Below are 24,004 nucleotides of genomic sequence, written 5' to 3' on the forward strand. Positions count from 1 at the left end.
AGGAGATGAGAACTTGGCCATAGATTACATCAAAAGACTTTAGCCAAAGATTTATGCAAAGAAATTTTATTCTAGAGTTGGCCATGCTCTATAGAGAAAGCCAAGCTTTTAGTGTTCTGAATTGGGAGTCTGGCTTCTTTCAAACTACAAAATGAGCAAAATCAACTTTCTTTACATTTCGAAAGGAAATAGCACTCACACTGACAACAAAGGCATTATTTGAGTCCAAAGTTCATTTTAAATAAATATATATGGTTAAACAAGATGATCTGCCTTAAGTCAACAGAATTATGACTTGCGCCAGGAGAAAATGAAGAAAAACAGCTGAGGCTGAAAAGCCCAGGCTGGCGTTTGGGTGGGAGGTATGCCTGTGAATGCCGAGCCTTGACAGTTCACTCCGACCAGTTATGTAATCCAGAATACAGCCTGCGTGGAAAAAAAAAAAAACAGAGAGAGAGTGAGAGAGAGAGAGAGAGACTGGTAATAAATAATGGCTTAGCAGGTCTGCAGTTAACAGAAGGGAGCATTTAATTAAATAGTAAATACTTGGGAATACAGATTTGGCTTAGCATTAAACACAGATCAGGTAGCAAATAATTGGAGCAAATGTGTGGGATTTTGCATATTTGGTTTTTTAAAGCTTATTCTTAGCTTATAAATATTTTTCTCACTTGATGTAAAATATATTAAATAAATCTGGTAACTGGAAAGATCCCATTTTGCCATTCAACTGTAAACCCAGTAGTCTGAAATAAGCTTTCCCACAAAAAAAAAAAAAGAAAAAGAAAACACCAAGGAACAGGATACAAGTGCCCAACCTATTCTACAGATGTCCCTCCATTCCCAAGTTACCAAGCCCTAAAATGTCAAGATTTCATAAGTAAAAGGCAGTAGTCCCTCTGCACCCTCATTAACTATAGCAACTTTTGAAAAATGACATTTCCTACCAAATCAGCTCCAATTTATTTTTTGTCTTTTGTGAGATACTGCAAACTCATTTAGCAAATCAGTTTTGTTACTATAGTGACAGACTCAACCTATTTAAACTCACATGGAGGTTTTCCCATGGTTTGCTGTATTTGGGAGCTGCCTCAGTGTTTGCACGAGGCAAAACCTTCTTTAGAAACTGAATCTGTATGGCTGGGAATGGTGGCTCATGTCTGTGATCCCAGCACTTTGGGACGCTGAGGTGGGAGGATCACTTGAGGTCAGGAGTTCAAGACCAGCCTGGCCAACATGGTGAAACCTTACCTCTACTAAAATACAAAAATAAGCTGGGCATGGTGGTGTGTGCCTGTAATCCCAGCTACTCGGGAGACTGAAGCAGGAGAATAAATTAAACCCAAGAGGCGGTGATTGCAGTGAGCAGAGATCACGCCACTGGACTCCAGCCTGGGTAACAGAGCGAGACTCCATCTCAAAAGAAAGAAAGAAACTGAATCTGTACATAGGGCACACTCTAGAAACTATCTGTGAGAGAGAGTACATTTAAAAAGAGATTTCAGATTCACTCTTCCCACTAGATAGTTAACGTTGTTTTTGAATTCAACCTGATTCTTACCACCCACTCCCGCCCCCAGGCAGTGGTTCTCAGGAGGAAGATGGTGGACATTGGTTTTGTATCCAAAAACAAAACTGGCTGAGGGTGGGGGTGCAGGAGATGGGGCACACATGTTTAAATAACATTGCTTTCCAGAAATCCTATTTGCATGGTCACTCACCCCTGTGGCTTTTGAAGCAACTTTTCCTGAAGGAAGTGTGTCAGGTCTCAGGTGTCTTGGTGTGAGCCAAAAAGATGGGAACAGAATTTGATTCCAGGGATGGACAGGGAGCTATGCTTGCAGGAATGCAAGAACTCAGCATTCCAGGTGTGAAAGAGTGGGTCATGTGCTACCTTGGCTGTGCAACTGGGAAAATGGCTTGGAGGTGGTGGACTGGGAACTGATTTAAGAAAGGGAAAACCTAGTCCATAGTGGACAATGAAGCTGTAATTTGTATGGATAAGACTCTGGGTTTTAAGTCACTGGTTTCGTTTTTCATGCTGCCATGCTTTATGTAAATGCTTAGCACAAATAACAAACTGTCCATTCATTTTAAATGTTATTATTTCTAAATGAAAGATGTTGTGGAAAACTTGGAGAAGTGAAGGTAAAAGGGGAAGAGAGAAGGGTGAAAGGAAAAATGAGTTTCCATGGTTTTTATTCCGCTTTCTCATCACATGTCCATGTCTGGAGTCTAGGTACTTTTTCTTATTTTCTTTCTGGAAAGGGCATTTAGCGTCTGACACAGTTAGTACCTTCCCTTCTTCCATATTCCTCTGAAACTCTTCTTCTGCCATAAAACTTGTTTATACATGTGCTCCTTTAATGGTTTTATAATAAAAGAATAGTTGTTTTTGAAAGCCACAGCAAGCATCCCATGTTTTCATCTACAGGATTTGGGATTATGGCCGTCCATGGGCACTGTCTTAACTATTTGTTAAGACATTGAGACAAGAACGTTTCAGCGATTCCACAGCACAACTATGTTCTTGATATTATCTAAAAATAAAGACTACAGTATCTTTACATGTGAATGATTTTGCTTTTAGGTTCTTATGCTACAGAATTCTGGATCTGAAATTGGCTTTCAATACTTTGAGGTTAAGAATTTCCAAAAAACATTCACCATTTTTTTTTTTAGATTCTAATTTGTTAAAAAATGATTTAAGGGCTAACGTTTCATTAACAATGCACTGAGAAATGAAGAACATACTCAGAGAATCTTTAGGTACCATCTGAAATCTTGGATTTGAAAAAGTCCCTTCAAGTCAGATTTTCCTGAAAATTACTGTACCAATCTTAAAAAGGGGGGAGCACCGGTACTTCAAGAAACCTCTAGAGAAAGGGAATCTGAATTACAAAATCCTCAGATAACACAATTATTTCTAAGCTGAATGAGAAGGGGCAAAATGACAGCTATTCAATGTCAAAAGAAATATTGTATTAAAAGAAAAACAGAGAGAAGAGAAACAGAATATGAAAAATAGACAGTATGGATTGCTGGAAAGAGAGGAACAAAGAAAATGTAGACAAAAATAGGAGTAGCTCAAACAATGAAAAGCAGCCTTGAGACAGAGGCTCAAGATTGACATTACTTGGTGTTTTGTAGCTGCTGTATCGCAATAGCATCATACAAGGGAATATGTGTGACTCATGATCATATTTCTCATTTTACAAGTGACAATCTTGTATTGGTGTACCGTTCAGAGTTCTTGTATTTTTTCATCCGATAAAATCTCTTTTTCTTATGAGTTTGCAAAACAAAAACAAACAAGATTTCATTGAATAAATACTTAAATTATACTTATTCATTTCAAATCACAATTTGATATTTTCATGCTTTCTCTGAGAAGTGGCTGAGGAATAAATGATTTAATCCCAATGGGGTAAATACTGCTAATTCTGTCAAGAAAAACGTAAACTCAGTGTCTTAGTTTGGGCTCCCCACAAATGGTGAAAAGTGCTTGGATGCAGGTAGTTTACAAGAAAGTCATGGAAACAACCTAAGTGTCTGCTAATAGGTGAATGGATAAAGAAAATGTGAAATTGGAATTTTACAGTGGCATTTTTAATGGAACGCTATTTAACCTTAAAAAAGCAGGAAATCTTGCCATTTGTGACAATGTGGATGAACCTGGAGGACAGAATGCTAAGCAAAATAAGCTAGACACACAAAGACAAATAATGCATGACCTCACTTATATGTGGAATCTAAATAGCTGAATAGAGAATAGTGCTGGTTACCAGAGCTTGGGCGTTGGGAAATGAGGAGCTCTTTGGTCAAAGGGTACAAACTTCCAGTTATAAGAGGAATAAGTTGTGGAGATCTAATGCAAAATTTGGTAACTGTAGTTAAATAATAACAATGTGTTATACACCTGAAATTTGCCAAGACAATATATCGTAACTAGTCTTACATGCACATGCACACACACACTATGTGAGGGGATGGATGTGTTAATTAGCTTGATTGTGGTAATTTCGTAATGTATGCATATATTAAAACATCACAGTATACACCTTGAATGTATATAATTTTTATCTGTTAACTATACCTCAATAAAGTTGGAAAAAATGAAAGAGAAGTGAAGGAGCAGGAGGAGCAAGATGGAGAGGGAGAAAATCCAATAAAGAGTCCACAATGTAGGTTGCAGCTGTGAGGATGACTCTCAGAGCTGAAGTGAAAAAAAAGCGCACACATACCAGCTGCCATCCGCCACTGCCTGAGAGCTGTCCCTAGGAGTGTTAACTCTCCTGTGTTTCTCAGCTGTGCCTGCCTGTATCTGGGGCTGAAAAGGGCTTCTGTTTCTTACCAAAAAAAAAAAAAAAAAAAAAAAGAAGAAGAAGAAAGAAAGAAAATATCCTAAGGCAGAAAAGCAGAGAGAGGAACAGAGGGTGATTGAGGTGGGGTGCAGGCAGCATGCACACAGATTCTTCACCACAGCCATAGTTAAAGTCAGAAGTGGGTCCAGGAGAAGAATGGAGGACACAGAAAGCATTTGCATTGGTTCACCTTCACATGACTCAGATCTACAGAGGCTACCTGATAAACTTTGTCACCTATTCAGAGGTGGCCAGCATAATCCCTAACAAACACATAGTACATAGTAGGGCAAGCAAACATCCCACTTCACAGCTAGTACCAAGGTCAACACTAGACTTTGTCCTCTCCCTCTTCACTCCCCGCTTTCTTCCCTCAGCCAGCCCTTTAGCTGCTCTGGGGTCTTGCAAGATTCGATGACCCTGTCTTTCATCTCTTAGGGTCTGAGTACCTTTGCAGGCTCTGGTTGGTTGCTGCCGTTGCATGTTGATATTGTCACTGATGATGGGAGCACCAAGGGGTGATCCCACTGAACCCAAGTTCTAGATTATGCCTCCCTGTCCCTGTTCCCTGTAACAGCATCTCTAACTACTCATGATGATTGTGGTTATTTCTCCTGGCTGCTGACTCCTTTCTTTGAGGGTTGCCCTACCAGCATGAGGATCCCAAAGTGACTGGAGTTGTAATTGTAGCTTCAAGTTGGTTGATCACTTACTCTGTCCTTGGAATCTGAGACTTCTGATCCAGCAAAACCTAAAATATTGAGTTTTAATGAAGGACACCAATTGTATTTCCACTCTTTGTTCCCAGACCCATGTTGTTGGCTATTAGAGTCCAGCTATAGGAGACCACATAACGTTATTGAATATTTACTGTATATAGACTATTTTGGAGAACAGAGCTACCTTTGGAAGTGTATCATCCTAAACTGGCTTTTTAGCTGAGCCTTTAGTTAGTCCCTTAATATGAATTATGGTAGAAAAAAAAGGGTCGCACAGTCATGTGCCCTCTGTCACACTTCTACTGCTGAATAAAATGAGTCCCTCAGTCCAAGATGATGTTATTCAGGACCCCATGTCAGTAAAGCAGGCATTCTCAAAGCACTCTGATAATGGTAATATTCAATGGAGCATCCAGAGATGGTTCCTGCAATCAGTATTGTGACAGAAAGCAAGAGAACTAACATAGCTCTGGAGTAAGAGTGAGGGTGTACTGCTGTATTTCCCATACAAAAACTGCCCTTGATAATTTCTATTCTTAGTATTAAAAAATGTATAATCATCAGATCTGTGGCCTCATACCAGGCACTAGAGGTTATCTTCATTTCAGTAAGGAAGCCATTTGCATAACAAATCTTGGGTTAAGTTTCTGTAGTCCACCATTATCCACCAAAATTCTAATGATTTTCACAGGGAAGTAAATCGAGTGAGAATAGGATTAGGCTTACTACCTCTGCAACCTTTAGCTCTCCAAGAGAGGTCTAATTTCTCTTATTAAACCCAGGACATAGTATTTCACCTGATTTACTATATTTCTGGGAGAGCCAGGTTCGAAACTCTCCACTTGGCTTTTTCTAATACAATCTTTTACTCCACAGGATACGGGACAACCTGAGGGCTCTGCCAGTTGCTAAGTATATTTATCTCAATTATACACACAGGGAAGTGACTGAGAAAATGACCACAGAGTAGATCAATATACTAACTGAGCCCTCTATGAAATGAACTTAGACCAGCAGCCCATTTATCACATGGTCTTTACAAGGCTCACCCTAACTTTGAACCACATTGACATTTCATGTCCCTAGTATTAGTGTCAGTTCAAGACTTGTATTCAACAGCTCTCAAATGTCTGGGTGACTTTCTTTGCCTAGTATACTCTTACTCTAGTAAATGACTAGAGGCCTCTCTGGAGGAGTATAAATGTGTTTAATATTGGTGGTGGCATTGCAGGTTTTTCCTCAAAGAAAGCCAGTCTTCCCTTTAATCTATGGAACCTGCACCTGAGAACAGCTAAGATCTAGAAACTGAGTGAGAGATGGCTATTTTCCGATGTAATCACTAGGCACAGTGTACACATACCCTTCTCTTCTGTGGTAATGTCCTTTTCTGGTTATTAGTTAAGATGTACCCTAGTTGGTTGTCTGTCTATCTTGCCCCTACGAATATGGTATCTATTAGCTGTCACCTCAGATTCCTACAGGACAAGGCACTTTGGTTGGTCCTTTGGTCTTGCTGACTATTACAAGATAAACAACTTCAACATACTGATTAATTACAGCAGTTAAATTTATTCTTTTACTTGAAATCAAGTCCAGTATCTTAATTTGGGTTCTCCCAAAAGATAGCCTAAACTGGAACTTGGGTGAAGGATTTTATTTGCCATGCAATCCCAGAAAACGTGAGTAAGGGAACAGAAAGAACATGAATGACCTGGTAGCTACATGTGACTGTGGATTATTGTAGAAACAGAAAGCAGAAATAACAACAAAAAATATGCTACTAAAGTCATTGCTGTGAGTAACGGGGCCTCAACTCTGCTGGCTCCTCTAAGAAGCATACAGAATGCAGCCCAGAATTATTCACCATCCCTTATGCCCCACTGGTTGAAGGTTACCACCAGGGTCATTAATGCCCTGTATTTCTAAGCTTCTCTGTCTCTCTCTCTTTTCATATATATGTATATACATATGCATATGTAGTATAGTAACTATGCTATATACTCTCTCTCTCCATACATATGTGTATACAGCATCCAGAGATGGTTCCTGCAGTCAGTTTTGTGACAGAAAGCAAGAGAAATATCTACATATATATGGAGAGACACAGTATGTAGTATAGTATATTTTATACTATAAATATAAATATATTTATATGGTATAAACATTTAAAATATATTTGATAGTATATACTAGATAAAATTATATATTTAATATAGTAGTATATAAATTAATTGATACAATAAAATAATTTATAAAGAAATTATGATATAATATTGTATATCATTATATATTAAAATATGTATCAGATATGGAAAACTATTACACCTGGAGAAGGGCAAAGAGGAAGGAAGCACTTCAAATTCAGCATCACAATCCATCATTAGTATTCTCTTTTTCTTCTGTGTGTGTGTGTGTGTGCGCATGTGTGTGTACATAATGTGAATAAGAAATATTCTACTCATGTGCTTATTTTGTTGAAATAACTTGAGGAAGTTCGTCACTATAATAGAATTTCAAGATTGGGGAGTAAAGAATATAAGATACTAGTTAGCAGTAAGCATAATAAATGGATGATAATATTATAAGCTGGTATGTGAATATCACAAAAAAATTCTTGATAATAATAAACTTAAGGTAAGAAAAAACTTGTCCATTTTTATTGTTTGGGGAAGAAGAAGGAGAAAAAGCATTGTTCATTGTGTTCTATTAACAAAGAAACACAGGTTTGAATATGAATTAATATAAGGACAAGCACTGGCAAAAACATATGCATACAAGAAAATTCCAAATTATCAGAGTGGAAAAAATATATATAAATAATTTTATCAATCCAACAAGTGTATAAAAAGGGAAAATAAAAAACAATAATACTAATAATAAATATAAAAGATGATTGAAAAAATAAGACTAAACATAATCTTAATTAAAATTGATGAGAACAGAGTTATTTTTTAAGATAACTGCACTCAGATTTGGTTAAAAAACAAAATCTAATTAGAATGTTATTTATAAGAAGCATGTCTTAAAATACAAGAACAAAATATATGTCTGACAGTTGCCTTTCACAAAAAAAAGCAGAAACATAAATATTACTGAGACAAAGATGGATTTTTTAATGAGAAAAAATCAAACTACTAAGGAATCAAGTTTATAAGCCTTTATACATCTAATGACATAATACTGAAATATTTATAAAAACACAAATGTCAGGAGAATGTGATAAAGTCATTTACATAGGGGCAGGTTTTAATATTCTCATCTCACAAATGAAGAAAGAAATTATAAGAAAAGTAGATAAGAATACAGATTATTCGAATAACCCTATCAACAAAGAATTCTAAAAGAGCTTATATACTTTCTTTCAATAATTCTATCTTCAGAGCTCTTATTTAAGGAAAAAAATCAAATACATTTATATAGATAGAGAGAGAGAGAGAGACATACATACACATGCATATACATGTATATGTGTAATAACAGATGGTTCTATTACAGCATTTTTCTTAATTTCAAAAGTAATACATTTCCAATGCATGAATTTTAGTAAACAGAAAATCACAATAAAAACTAAAAATCAGTGAAACTGAACAGTTTTCTTATATAGAGAGAATGTGAGTGTTCTGTTTATGTTAGCTGAGGACTCAGATTGTTGAATCTAAACTTGTTTTAATCCGGTTTGATTCCTTCTACAGGGGTGAGTTGCTAACCTTTGGAAAAGGCATTTTACTAATTGCAACATGGTCCCATCTGGTTGAATGATATAGAGTCATGGTTTTCTGGAAAAATGTCTTTTATCTTAGTCATATTTCTCAATGAACATGTTGATTGCGATGAAAGGAGAAAAATATTCAAAAAATGTTTATTAATTCTTTTGTGCAGTATATAGATAATCCAATTTGAAGATATATATGTACATGTCAATTATATCACAACAATAATTAGGCAATTTATTTTAATTTCTAATTTCTTCACAAATAATTATAATGGCACTCTAGGAATCTGAGCAATGTAAAGCTATATCCCTAAAACATGAAATAAGGTGAAATTTGGCACTATTTTCATTAGAAAATAAAAAATATAAAAACTGCAGAAGTCGTTTAGCTTTATAATTTACAAATTGTTTCCTGAGTAAATGGAAAACTTTATTTTAGTTTTAGTTATTGTTTGAGCCCTTCCTCAGGCATCAATCATATTGTATAAGTATTTCAAAAAATGAGAGAATAGAATAATAGAATTTTTAGAACTCAAATAGTGAATTCAAGTTCTGGGCTTTATATCTAGTTTCATTTTTAAGTATGTTTTTCGTTATTCTATATTTCATTATTTAAAAATCTAGCAGCAATCTACAGCTGACTAATGTCACTACTGTCATTTAAATTACAGCATTGTTTTAGAGGAAATTCCTGTAGTACAGTTAATTCCAATTATCTGATGTGGGCTGTGAATATAGTTCTTCAGCTCAAAATATACCCTACCACTTTCTCTTATAAGAATAAATATTCAGCAAATTGGATTGGAAGTGGTAGTGGGGATAATTAAAATAAGTAATAAGGAAAGTTTGGCTGAATGTATGGGAATCATAAAACAATTTAATTAGCAATAGACAGTTCCATAAGCCAGTGGGTCAGAGGGGATAAGTAACAACTTTCCAGAGAAGCCATAATGAACTGGTGGGAAAAGATCTGTAGATCACAAGTGACTATTTAGCTTTCATGCACAAATAGAGTTACACATTTTATTAAAATGTGGTATGAAAAAGAAGTTTAACAAAACTGAAACCTAAAATAGTCTTCACATCCAGATGGTAAGTTCCATCAAACCTCTAGGAACAGATAATTCTGATGTCATTAATGTTTTCCAAAATATAGAAAATGACATAGAACTTTCAAATGTATTTAGGACCTTGACATTAAAATCTGACAAAGATAGACCAAGAAAAAAAATTACGGACAAATTTCACTTATGAGTTATGAATATGGATAAAGAAATACTAAATAATATGTTGGTGAGATCAGATATAAACATTTACACTGATTGAAGGTGGAAACATACCCTTTCTTTGCCCTTTTGTTATGATGGAATATTAATATCTTTCATCACCAATTGGAAGAAACTGAAGCAAAGCTCTTGCTGCTTTTCCTGAAAAAGGAAGTCATCTTCAGGTTGCTGGAAACTCAGGCAGTGGGAATACTGGATCATAAATGCCTGCCACCTGGCAGTGTTCCAGAGACAAATATATTCAAGGTTTATCTACAGAGACACAACCACTGACCTGATGTTTTCAGCTTGCAAATGTTCTGAAGTCCCCAGAGAGACATGGAAGTAGAAGAGTGCCACTGGATCAAAAAGGATAGTGGCTAATGTCTTAGCTATAAACTGTGTAGACAATCTGTGAATGTAGCACTGCCTTAGACTATGGACCTTTAACACCTGTAGAAGTGGATGAGTCCTCCAAATGGTCACAAGCTGGCAGGATGAAGGCTCAGAGACAGAATCAAACCTGATGTATGGAAAAATAAATAAAATTATATGTAAATATATGACTCCAATTATACCTACTGCCTTGATAATGCAAATCTAGCTATTATTAAAATGTAATATCCCATTCTAGTATAGGACCAGTGTTTACAAGTCAATTAACAGTCTGTTAATATTTTATTTTAATATATTTTATTATAATGTATTTTAAGGAAGATAATATTATGATTCCAAGAATTTTCCAAAAAAGCAGTTAATAAAAGTTGCCTTTTATTTATGGTCAAAAATAAAATGCCTTATTATTTTTAGGAATGGCAGTCTATTCTCTTTTAATAAAAAACCATTAGCTTCAACCGCATTTAATAGTGAAACATTAGAGCTAAGTAAGACATCTACTACCATTATATTTTTCTGCAAATTTTAACCAATGAAAAGCAACAAAAGAATAAATGAAAGGTATAAATATTGAAAAGGGAGAGCCAAGATTACTATTTTTTTTAAGTGATATATACTACTTTAAAAATTTGAGAGATTTAATTCAAAATTCTTTAAGAAAGTTAGGTAAGTGGTCAAGTAAAATAATTAATTTGAAAAAATATTATATTTTCAATAATGGAAATGAACACATATAGCAATTAGCTAGCTGGAAAAAATCTATTTTTAATAATGACAATTCATATGTCACATAAACATTTGAAAGACTGTTCTAAGTTAGGTGACCTTGAGCATCACATTTAGGATGAGGAAATGGAGGTAGGGAGGTGCAAGTGATTTTTCTCCACAGCTAGTGAGTGGAGAAGTCACAGCTAATAATAATGAAATGTAGAATAATGAAATATAGAATAACCCAGAGAGCTGCAGGGTCATAATGCCAGCTGGAGCCAGCTGTGTGACCAGGTCCCCAGCAGTCTGGCCAACACAATGTCCTACACCTTGAGGAGCAGGTAGCACAGCACAGTAAGGAGGCTGCCCCTGGGACAAAGGGTGCCAAAGCCCATGCTCCCAAGGGCCCAAGAACCCAGTTAGACAGCCTGCAAGAGGCCAGGCATGTACCATGTCATGATGACATGTTTAAAAACAACAATAATTTTATTATCTAAATGCTTAACATGTAAAAAAAAGTTAATATAAAATAGGTAGATTCCATAAGAAAAAATAAAATCTTAGAAAACTACAAAACTTGAATGTAGAAGACGGTTTTTAATCTTGAGTCCATTGATGGACTTATGACAATTTGTTATTTTCTAGAAATATGCAAAATATTATGAGCCTGGGCATATGTTTTTTTTTTTTTTTTTTTTTTTTTTTTTTTTTTTTTTTTTTTTTTTTTTTTTCCTGAGAACTGAAGGTTTTATGCATTCAAAAAGATTGTCTGAAAGGGTTATAACTCCCAAAGTGTAACTTTGGTTAGAAAAATAAAAGATTTGAGTAATTTGAGAAACTTACATCTTTCCAGATGGGGAGACAATATGGTGTTCCTCCTTCCCAAAGAAACATTAATTTAATGCATTTACAATCAAAATGCAGGCCATACTTTTCAAATAAAGGAAGTTTCCAAAAGTTTTAAATTTTTGTGTAGAGAAATAAATGTTCAGTAGTAAGCTAGACATTGTTGAAAAATAAAATGGGGGTTGCCCTTTTTAGTTATTCAAACATATTATAAAGCTTTGTAACTGAAAATATTGATGCTTTTATAGGAAATCAAGATTCTAAAAATGAAATAAATACACACACACATATGTTTTTGTAATTGAATAATTGTGTTCTCCAAATAAAAGAAGAAAGTATAAGTTATCCAGTGAATGTGAGTTGGAAAATTGGCAACTCAGTTTGAAATAAGAAATTAAATGACTACTTAACACCTACACCAAAATTTAATTTCAGATGGATTATGATTACGTGATTTAAATGGTTTAACGATCTAAATTTTAAAACACTGTGAAGGAGACTTAGGTTTAAGATAGCTGACCAGAGGTACATGGCACTCACCATCTTCATAAAGAAAGATAAAAACAGTGAGCAGATAATTTCGTGTCAAATAGAGCATCTAAGAGAGAACTCAGGGGTTCAGCAGGGAAGTGACAGGGAACTTCTGAAACATGGAAAGAGAGTAAAGCAAAGCAGCCAGCTTGACCAGAATTGGCTTGAAGCCACGAGAAACTCCCCAGGGTAGGAGAGAGATAAGAGATTTCCAGTGGTCGCCTATTCCCACCACAAATTCTTAGAATCCTGGCCATGGAAGAGATTCTCAGCTCTCACATTCCCTGAGACTAGTATAGGGAGCAACCTGGAGTCCATATGATGGCATTGTTCCAGACAGAAAGTTCACCCTTGGTCACACACACCTTCTCAAGGACCAAGTAACCACCTCATGGCACCATTTTGAGAACCCAGTCCCCACCAGACACCACCTTGCCCTGGGGCCCAACAGTCCTTGTACCTCCACATTACTGGAGCCCTGCTGACATCCCATCACATTCACCCAGGGGTCTGCAGGGTCATAATGCCAGCTGGATCCAGCTGTGTGATGAGGTGCCCAGCACTTTAGTCCACACAATGTCCTACACCCCAACGAACCAGCAGTGCAGCACAGTCAGGAGGCTGCCCTTGGGACAAAGGCTGCCAAAGCCCATGTTCCAAAGATCCTAAGAGCAACATGCCTGGGGCTGCTGCCAATGATTACACTCCATCCTACCCGCAAGCAGCAGAGCCACTGCACACTGGCAGGTGCTTTTATGGGGTCTGGGGACTGACCCACACGGGAGCCACCCAGGGGCCTGAGGATAGATCTACCCTGCCCACTGCCCCTACTGCCACTGCCCACATTTATTGTCCTGATGCCTGGGAATCAATTTTCCCTGCCCACAACACATGGTGCACTCGAGCACCATCAACCGATGGACAGGCGCACCTGCCTGCCACAGCTGGAGCCCATGAGCACAATCAGGGGTCCTGACAACAGGCCTGGCCCATCCATTGCCAGTGCATGCATGTGCAATCTGGGCACGTGAAGACAAGCCCACCCTGCCTGCAGCCTCCACTGGCAGTACTTTCATGCATCCTCTGGGGGCTTGGGGATTAATCCACCCTGCCTGTCATTGCTGGCACCCATGCACACTATCCAGGGTATTGAAGATAAGCTTACCCCATCTACCACTAGCACTGCCAATGCCCCAGCATGCCACCTGGGGACCTGGGAATCAAACAACCCACCTACCACAGCCTGTACCTGTGTGCACCGTTAAGGCGCCTGAGGACAGAGACACCCAAGGGTTAGCCCACTGTTATAGCTGCCATTGTTAATGCCACTCATGCCACTCAGGGGCCTGAGGATCCACCTACCCACCTGGCCCACCACTGCCATTACCAGGACTTGAACAATCCAACTGGAGGCCCCAAAATTGGCATATCCAGCCTGCTGCTGCCACCACTGTTTCCCAAGGACCAGCCTACCTGACATTCCTGTCCCCAGCAAACCCTCACCACATCCTTTGCTAACAACTGTAGCCTAGGCCACTGAGGAACTCAGGTACCACTGACACTGATTACAGGAGAAATCATATGGAGACTATTGCATCCACCCAGAATCAAAGCCAAAGAGCCCTACCCAAACAACACTAGATACATCAGTGGGAAATAATCATTCTGTACAAAAAACAATCTGTGTTATTAGAAGTAGTACTGTCATAGCAGATGAAGAGACATCGATGTTAGAAGACCAGAAACATGAAAAAGAAAGGAAAGATAACATCTGCAATGGAAAACAACAATTCTCCAGCAATACCTTCCAACAGAAAAAGAAATCTATGTAATGCCTGAAAAAAAATTCAAAATAATGACATTAAAGAAGCTAAGATATAAGAGAACATGGATAAACAATACAAAGAAAGCAGAAAATATAATTTATGATCTGTGAAATTCAACAAAGAAATAGATATTATTTTAAAATAAATCCTGTAACTCAATAATTCAATAAATGAAATAAAATATACAAGCAAGATCTTAAACAATAGACTACGTCAAGCAGAAGAAAGAATTTCTGAACTTGAAAACAAATCTTTTGAAATAACCCAGTGAGACAAAAAAAAAAAAAAAAATAAGAAGAAGAGGGAGTAAAAACCAATTTTTTAAGCCTATGTAACATATGGGACACCATAAAGCAACCAAATATTTAAATTTTGAAAGTTCCAGAAGGAGAAGGAATGAGCAAGGATATAGAAAACCTGTATAGCAAAATAATAGCTTAAAGTTTCCCAAGTCTTGCAAGAGAGGTAGACATCTAGGTAAAGGAAGCTCAAAGATCCCCAAATACATCCAACTCACAAAGGTCATATCCGTGGCACATTACACTCAAACTCTGAAGTCAAAAATAAAAAGATAATTCTATAAACAATAAGAGAAAAACATCAAGTGAAATATAAGGGAACCTCCATCACACTAACAGTAAATTTCCCAGCAGAAACCTTACAGGCCAGGAGAGAATGGGGTAATACATTTAATGTTCTGAAGGAAAAATCTGTCAAAGATACTATAACCGTCAAAGTTATCTTTCAGGAATAAAAAAGAAATAAAGTATTTCCCAGACAAGCAAAAGTTGAGGGAATTCATCACCACTAGACCTGCCCTAGAAGAAAAACAATTTTTTTTAATATACTAATGTTTATTGAGGGAATCAGGATAAAACTAAAATAACAGACTAAAAGTACATGAGAGAGGGGTAATTGAAGTGAAAGCATTTTTTTTTTTTTAGGTGGACAGGAAGTAGAATTTATTGGTGAGTATTAAGAGGGGGCAGCACAGTGGAAGCCCTCATGAGTGCAGGGCCTGCCACTTGTCCAGAGGGCCACGACTGGGAATGTGCTTGACCCATCTGGGATGAGCTGCTTCTCAGCCACCATGTCTTCAAATTCATTGGCATTGAACTTGGTGAAGCCCCACTTCTTTGAGATGTAGATCTTCTGGCGGCTGGGGAGCTTGAACTTGGCCCTGCACAGGGCCTCAATCACATGCTCCTTGTTCTGCAGCTTGGTGCGGAACGATATAACTTGGCCAATGTGAACCCTGGCCACAGTGCCCTGGGGCTTTCCAATGGCACCTCGCATGCCTGTTTGGAGCCTACACTGGGGTAGTGCAAGGTCAGAAACATGAACATCCATCTGAAAGGACTGTCTCTAAGGTCCCTTAGAGCAACCCATACAACAAACAGTCTGCATCACTACCAGGGAAGCTGCTGTTTGCAACCATTGCACACTGGGCCCCCATGAAGAAAGGAACTCAGTTGGCTTAATTGGCTGCAGGAAGAAGAAATTCTTATGGGAGTCCTACACAAAAAGACTTTACCAAAATACGCTTAGAACTTATCAACACATTTACTAAATTTCAGAATAAAAATTAGTATACAAAATCAGTGACATTTCTACACATGAATGACTGACTAGCTAAAAAAGAAATCAAGAAAGCAATTCCATTTACAATAACTATCAAAAATAAAATATCTTGAATAAGTTTTAACCAAGGAAGTAAAAGACGTCTACCATAAAAACTACAAAACACAAATAAAAGAAATTTAATATACCACCTAGAAATGGAAAGACAACCACAGTCATAGATTGGAAGAATTAATATTGTTAAAATAACTATACTACCCAAAGTAATCTACAAATTCAATGTGATTCATATCAAAATACCAAAGACATTCTTTTACCTCTGTGCACCTGCAGGTCCAACACTGTGTGTAAACCACCAAGGCTTAGGGCTTGCACCTTCTGCAGCAATGGCCTGAGCTGTACATTGGCCCCCTTTTGCCACAGCTGGGATGCAGGGCACCAAGTCCTGAGACTCCACAAACCAGCAAGGCCCTGGGCCCAGCTCAGGAAACCATTTTTCCCTCCTAGGCCTCTGGGAGGCCTGTGATGTGAAGAGCTGTCATAAAGTTCTCTGACATGCCCTGGAGACATTTCCCCCATTGTCTTGGGGATTAACATGTGGCTCTTTGTTACTTATGCAGATTTCTGCAGTCAGCTTGAATTTCTCCCCAGAAAATGGAATTTTCTTTTATATTGTATTGTCAGGCTGTAAACTTTCTGAACTTTTATGCTTTGCTTCCTTTTAAACATAAGTTCTAATTGCAAACCATATCTTTGTGAATACATAAAACTGAATGATTTTCACAGTACCCAAGTCACCTCTTGAATGCATTGCTACTTAGAAATTTCTTGCAACAGATGCCCTAAATCAAATCATCTCTCTCAAGTTCAAAGTTCCACAAATCTCTAGGGCAGGGAAAAATGTCACCAGTCTCTTTGCTAAAACATAGCAAGAGTCACGTTTGCTCCAGTTTCCAACAAATTCCTCTTCTCCATCTGAGACAGCAGCATTTGATCAAAGCCATTCAACAAGTCTCTAGGAAGTTCCAAACTTTCCCACATCTTCCTGTGTTCTGAGTCTTCCAAGTCTCTAGGAAGTTTCAAACTTTCCCACATTTTCCTATCTTCTTCAAGTCCTCCAAGCTGTTTGAAACTCTTCCTGTTACCCAGTTCCAAAATAACTTCCACATTTCCAGGTATCTTTACAGCAGTGCCCCACTACCCAGTACCACTTTATTCTATCAGCATGTTCCCACACTGCTCATAAAGACATATCTAAGACTTGGTAATTTACAAAGGAAAGAGGTTTAATTGACTCACACTTCCACATGGCGGAGGAGACCTCACAATTATGGCTGAAGGCGACTGAGGAGCAAAATCACGTCTTACATGGCAGCAGGCAAGAGAGTTTGTATAGGGGAACTTCCCTTTATAAAACCATCAGATCTTGTGAGACTCATTCACTATCACAAAAATAGTACAGGAAAGACCTACTCCCATGATTCAATTACCTCCCACTGAGACCCTCCCACAACATATGGAATTATGGAAGCTACAATTCAAGATGACATTTTGGTGGGGACACAACCAAACCATATCAATGCCCTATGCTCATGGATGAGTAGGATCAATACTATGAAAATTACCATACTGTTAAGAGAAATGTACAAATTCAATGCAATTCCCATCAAAATACCATGATCATTCTTCATGAACCTAGCAAAAAAAATCCTAAAATTCATATGAAAACAAAAAAAGCCCACACAGTGAAAGCAAGACTAAGCAAAAAGAATGAATCTGGAGGCATCACATTACCTGACTTCAAACTAAACTATGAGGCTATAGTAATCAAAACAACATGGTACTGGTATAAAAATAGGCACATAGACCTTGCACATAGGCAAGAGAACAGAATAAAAACCCAGAAATAAAGCCTAATACTCACAGCCAACTGATCTTTGACAAAGCAAACAAAAACATAAAGTGAGGAAAGGATAACCTATTTAACAAATGGTGCTGGGATATTTGGCAAGACACATGTAGAAGAATTAAACTGTTCTGCACATGTATCCCAAAGCTTAAAGTTTAATTTAAAAAAAGTTTGTTATCACAATGAAATATGAAGTTAAAAAGACATAATACCAAATATATATATTTCCAGATGACAAAATATTTTTGAAAAAATGAAAGAATGAAACTGGATTCTAAACACTTACTTTATACAAAAATCAACTCAAGATGGTTCAAAGACATAAATCTAAGACTTGAAACCATAAAAATCCTAGAAGATAATGTTGCAAAATCCCTTCTAGACATTGGCTTAGGCAAAGACTTCATGACCAGGAACCCAAAAGCAAATGCAACAAATAGAAATAGACAGGACTTAATTAAATAAAAAGCTTCTGCACAACGAAAGAAATAATCAGCACAGAAAACAACCCATAGAGTGGGAGAAAATCTTCACTATCTGTATGTCTGGCAAAGGACTAATATCCAGAATTTACAAGGAACTCAAATCAGCAAGAACAAAAATAGTCCCATCAAAAAGTGAGCTAAGGACATGAATAGACAATTCTCAAAAGAAGATATACAAACATCCCACAAACATATAAAACAATGCTCAACATCTCTAATCATCAAAGAAATGCAAATCAACACTACAATATGATACCATCTTATTACTGTAAAAATGGCCACAATCAAGGATGTGGTGAAAAGAGAACACTTTTACACTGCTGGCGGGAATATAAACTAGTACAGCCACTATGGAAAACAGTGGGGGAGATTCCTTAAAGAACTAAAAGTAGAACTACCATTTGATCCAACAAGCCCACTACTGGGTATCTACCCAGAGGAGAAGAAGTCATTACACGAAAAAGAAACTTGTACATGCATGTTTATAAAAGCCCAATTTGCAATTGCAAAAATATGAAACCAGTCCAAATGTCCATCAATCAACAAGAAAATATACCATGGAATACTACTCAGCCATAAAAAAATATATGAAGTGATGGCATTTGCAGCAACCTAGATGGAATTGGAGACCATTATTCTAAGTGAAGTTGCTCAGAAATGGAAAACCAAATATCATATGTTCTTACTCATAAATGGGAGCTGAACTATGAGGATGCAAAGGCATTAGAATGACACATTGGACTTTGGGGACTCGGGGGAAAGGGTGATTGAAGGATAAAAGACTACATATTGGGTGCCGTGTACATTGCTTGGGTGATGAGTGCACCAAAATCTTGGAATTGACCACTAAATTACTTATCCATGTAACCAAACACCATCTGTTACCTAAAACTTATTGAAATAAAAATTTTTGTAAGAAGTTCTAGCATTTAATAGCATAGTAGGGTGACTATTGTTAGCAACAATATATTGTATATTTCAAAATAACTAGAGGAAAAGATTTGAAATGTTCCCAACACAAAGAAATGATACTTGTTCAAGGTGATGGATAGCCTAAATACTCTAATTTGATCATTACACATTGTATGCATGTATCAGAATACCACATGTACCCATAAATATGTACAACTATTATGCATCAATAAAAACACCACTGTGAATGTTTCAGAAGAAAATTGATTTTTTACAACCATGGCGGAGGTGGACGACATTCATGAAAAACATGACATCAAACTCAAGAATTAAAAAGTAAAGCAGTAATAAATGTGATTATATAAAACTTCAAACTTTCTTATGACAAAAACCTGACTTTCCTTCAGCAATGTTAGCAAGTAGTCAGAAGAATCCATTTTGTGTATCTGTTCCACACATCAAAGACAAGTTACCTCAGTGAATAGGTTTTCGTAAACCAACCAATCTGAGACCCAGAGTTTCTGACTCAGCCCATCAGGGATTTACTTTCCAGTAAATGCACTTCTGAATATAAACCAATCAATACAGTCTCATACAAGTAACTGGGCTTCTGCTAAAGGGATTTCAACCTACTTCCACCTCTGGAAGTCTCTTAATCCCTGACCACCTTCCAAAAACCCTATACAAAATCATCACTCAGTGCCTGACCAGCATCACTCTCCTTTAATATACTAAGCAATAACTTCAGCTTTTTAATTCAGATATTGAATGATGCCTCATCATCTTTTAACATATACATGGGGTTAATTTCTATTATAGTCAAATAGTTTTATGAAGCATCAAAAACAAATCGAATAGAAAAACGTACAAAGGATATGAAGATCTATTTCACAAAAGAAGAAAATAAAACACCAGGAAACTATTTAAGAGCATGTCCAGTCTTATTGTTAATTTAAAAAAAAAAAAAGTTAAATAAAACAACAAGGTTTCATTTATTTTCATTTTGGAAGGTAAGGGCAGCAGAAATTGATGATAGCTAATTTTGATAATGGCATGAGAAAATGGGCATTATTACATGTCGCTGCTGTGAGTAAACAAGGTACACTTTTAAGAGCTATGTAAAGTCTTGGAAATAAACATCATGACTGCATACTCTTTGGTGCAAAAATTCTGCTTCTAATAATTTATCTCAAAGAAATATTCAGAGAAGTATGTCACCAAGATGAATGTATGTATATATGTGTTTACTTATTCAATAATATTTATTGAGCTTCTACACTGCATCTAGTAACAGTATATTCAACAAGACAAACATCCTGCTCACTTGTGTTGTACATTGTAGTGCAAGTTTACTCAAACTAAACCGATAGGCCAGGCCCCTAGGCTACCTGGTTTTGTAAACCACATAGCCATGCCCATTTGTTTACATATTGTCTACGGCTGTTTGCCTGCTACAACAGCAGAGATGAGTAGTTGTCACAGAGACCATATGGCTCACAAAGGCTAAAATATTTACTATCTGGTCTTTTCCAGGGAAATCTTACAAATACAAGATTGAATAACTGAAAACATAATTCAGAATAATATACAAAGAATATTGTTTTTATAAAGTTCAAAACAAAGAAAAACTAAATATATTATCCAGCAGAAAACATGCCTGGGGTAAATCTGTATTTTTTTTAAGCATGAGAAGGATGACTACAGAATCCAGGATTGTGATAAACTGTGGGTAAGAATAGATGTGATATAGAAAAGAAACTCACAGTGTTTACAACTTATTAGCAGCTCTTACTTTAGCTTTTACATGGGCTATGATTTCACCAATATTTGTTCCTTATTTGGCTTCATAGCTTATATGCACATCACATATTCTTTTGTGTGTCAAATATTATTATATAAGAAGAAAATAAAAAAAAAAATGAAAAAGAATTGGTCACTAAAAACCTACTTAGGAAGTCTCTACATGGGCTGGACAACTCTCCATTCAGGTGACTAACTGTGCTCTACCCCATAAGCTGTGTGATCCAAAAATGCCAGAGTATGGAAGTCTTTTCCTTGATACAGTTACAGCTTCTAGAAAATAATTCCTCTGAATTCCTTCAGGGATTTAGGGTTAGACCCTTACATACTTACATTCTGTCAGAGGAAACTGGAGTTGGAGTTCAAAGTCATTAAGACTGATTTATCAACTACAGATATTCCTTGCCTTCCCACAATGAAAGATGAGCATTTGCTCTGCTTGACCATTCTCCTAAGAATGTGTGAAGATTATACTGCTTTTAGTCATACTACTTGTTACTTTTCTAAATTTCAACAGCAGCTATATAGATGTACATATAGATATAGTGTCTATAAAAATATATGGCTGTATACATATTATTTATACATATATAGCTATATATGTATATCTATATACACATACATATATATGTATATCTCTCTATATGTATATAGTTGCATGTGTATATGTGTGTGTGTGTATATATATATTTTTTCTATTTTCTACTTCCTCATGATACGGTAATCCTTGGAGTATATATATCTGTATAACAAAATGTACAAATGTACACATGTGTATAGATATCTATCTTATATAGATAGCTTATACATAATCTTCATTTTTCAATCATAATCTTAATGATCACTATGGAAACTGATATGATAATCTTCCATTTATCTTTTCTATCACAATCTTATAAGTTTCAGGGTTTTGCTTTTTATTTTTGGGTTTTGTTTTGGTTTTTGTAGTTTCCAGTTAACCTATTTTCCTTCTCGACACACATAAAAAATGCCCCTTATATTCTCAGGATATCCCATCATACCAATTATCCTAACTGTTGCTTAGAATCCTCTTTACTTTGGATACTTGTCTTGTGGAGCCCTACATCTTCCCAATCCAATCTCTACTGGCTGCTTTCCAGGTTAAAAATGTTTGTTAATTTCTTGCTCCCTAGAATGTGAAAACAATTGTTCTTTTTATTTTTATTTTTGTTTTGTTTTGTTTTTGTGAAACAGAGTCTCAGTTTATTGCCCAGGCTGGAGTGCAGTGGCACAATCTGGGCTCACTGCAACTTCTGCCTCCCGGGTTCAAGCAATTCTCTTGCCTCAGCCACCTGAGTAGTTGAGATTACAGGTGTGCCCGCCACCACACCAGGCTAATTTTTGTATTTTTAGTAGAGATGGAGTTTCTCTGTGTTGGTCAGCCTGGTCTCAAAATCCTGACCTAAGCAATCCACCTGCCTCGGCCTCCCAAAGTGCTAGGACTTATAGGCATGAGCCACCGCACCCAGCCCATTGTCCTTTTTAAATTCTAGGAAATTGTACCCTATTATCTTCTCAATAATTTTCTCTCTACTTTTTCTATGTTCTTCTTTTCTAAAACTATCAATTGTCTGGCATTACAACACCTGGTTTTATCTTGCAGGTCTCTTTTCACCCTGTAATTATGCTTGTATTTTCATAGTATTTTTCTCTATGTTCTGGAAACTTTTGCCACTTTGATTTAAAAGGCCTTCTATTTAATTTTTTTTGCAATTGTATTTTTAATATTTGAAAAGACTTTCAAATTATTTGAGTATTCTCTCAATTCTCTTATTTTACTTAAAAATGTTGATTTTCTGAATATTCTAATTAGAGGTTTCTCAAAGTTCTACTTATCAAAACATACTTCCTCCATTAGTTTTTTTGTTTCTTTTTTTTATAATCTTCATTCCTGATTTTCAATTTCCTCATGACGTGGTGATCCTTCGGTTACGTTCACATTTAAGAATAAAAAAATGACAAGGCCAGGCACGGTGGCTCACGCCTGTAATCTCAGCACTTTGGGAGGCCAAAGTGGGCGGATCAAAAGGTCAGGAGTTTGAGACCAGCTTGGCCAATATGGTGAAACTCCATCTCTACTAAAAATACAAAAATTAGCTGGGTGTGGTGGCACTCACCTGTAATCCAGGCTACTCGGGAGGCTGAGGCAGAAGAATCGCTTGAACCCAGGAAGCAGAGGTTGCAGTGAGCTGAGATCATGCCACTGCACTCCAGCCTGGGCGACACAGCAAGATTCTGTCTAATAAATAAATAAATAAAGAAGAGTAGCTGGTAAACATTGTTTGCTGTGTTCTAGGAAGGTCTAACTCCTCACTAGGTCTGTCTCTTTAATGTGAGTTGTCTATAGGGTTCTGGGTATTACTTGGCATTTTCTGGGCTTTTAAAGCATATGTGTTGGGGTAGGAGTGACCTATATTTAGGCCTGCAGTCCCACAAATATCACAACAAAAAGAGTTTTACTCGGTAAACAATTAGCTTATACATTTATTTCCTGATTTATCAACTTTAGACAAGAATTCTTTACCTTCTCAGAAAGAGTGGTGAGGATTTGGTTCTTTCACTCTTCATCTTTCTTTGCACAACTACTAAAAAATTTAATTCTCTCTCTATTCCTGGTTTCAATTTCTTCATGACGTGGTGATCCTTTGGTTATGTTCACATTTAAGAATAAAAAAATGGATGGGGAGCCCACCCCCCCATAACCCATTAGCCCTCATGCTGTTCTTTCTCTAAGAGCCCCTAACGGAGTTCCCATTTCCTCGCTCTTTCCTGTCCATTCCTTTATATGGAATCTTCCCTCTTCTGGATAAAATTGTCTTAAGGAGCTAGTTGAATTTGAGCCAATATGGCAAACCATTCCATGTTAAAGGATGCTTTTGAGTCAGACTCCCTAGAAAACATTGGAATTTTAACTAACTTTCCGAATCAA

At 36.8% G+C, this 24,004-nt stretch overlaps 1 non-coding gene across 1 annotated transcript; it reads right to left on the bottom strand.

The window, feature by feature from the left end:
• Positions 1–15,724: 15,724 nt before the first annotated feature.
• Positions 15,725–15,858, bottom strand: LOC119624959 (small nucleolar RNA SNORA70). Its single transcript, XR_005241119.1, has one exon. It is a non-coding gene; the product is annotated as a small nucleolar RNA SNORA70 (small nucleolar RNA).
• Positions 15,859–24,004: the final 8,146 nt, after the last annotated feature.

Source organism: Chlorocebus sabaeus, chromosome 8, assembly GCF_047675955.1.
Source record: "Chlorocebus sabaeus isolate Y175 chromosome 8, mChlSab1.0.hap1, whole genome shotgun sequence".
Lineage (NCBI taxonomy): Eukaryota > Metazoa > Chordata > Mammalia > Primates > Cercopithecidae > Chlorocebus > Chlorocebus sabaeus.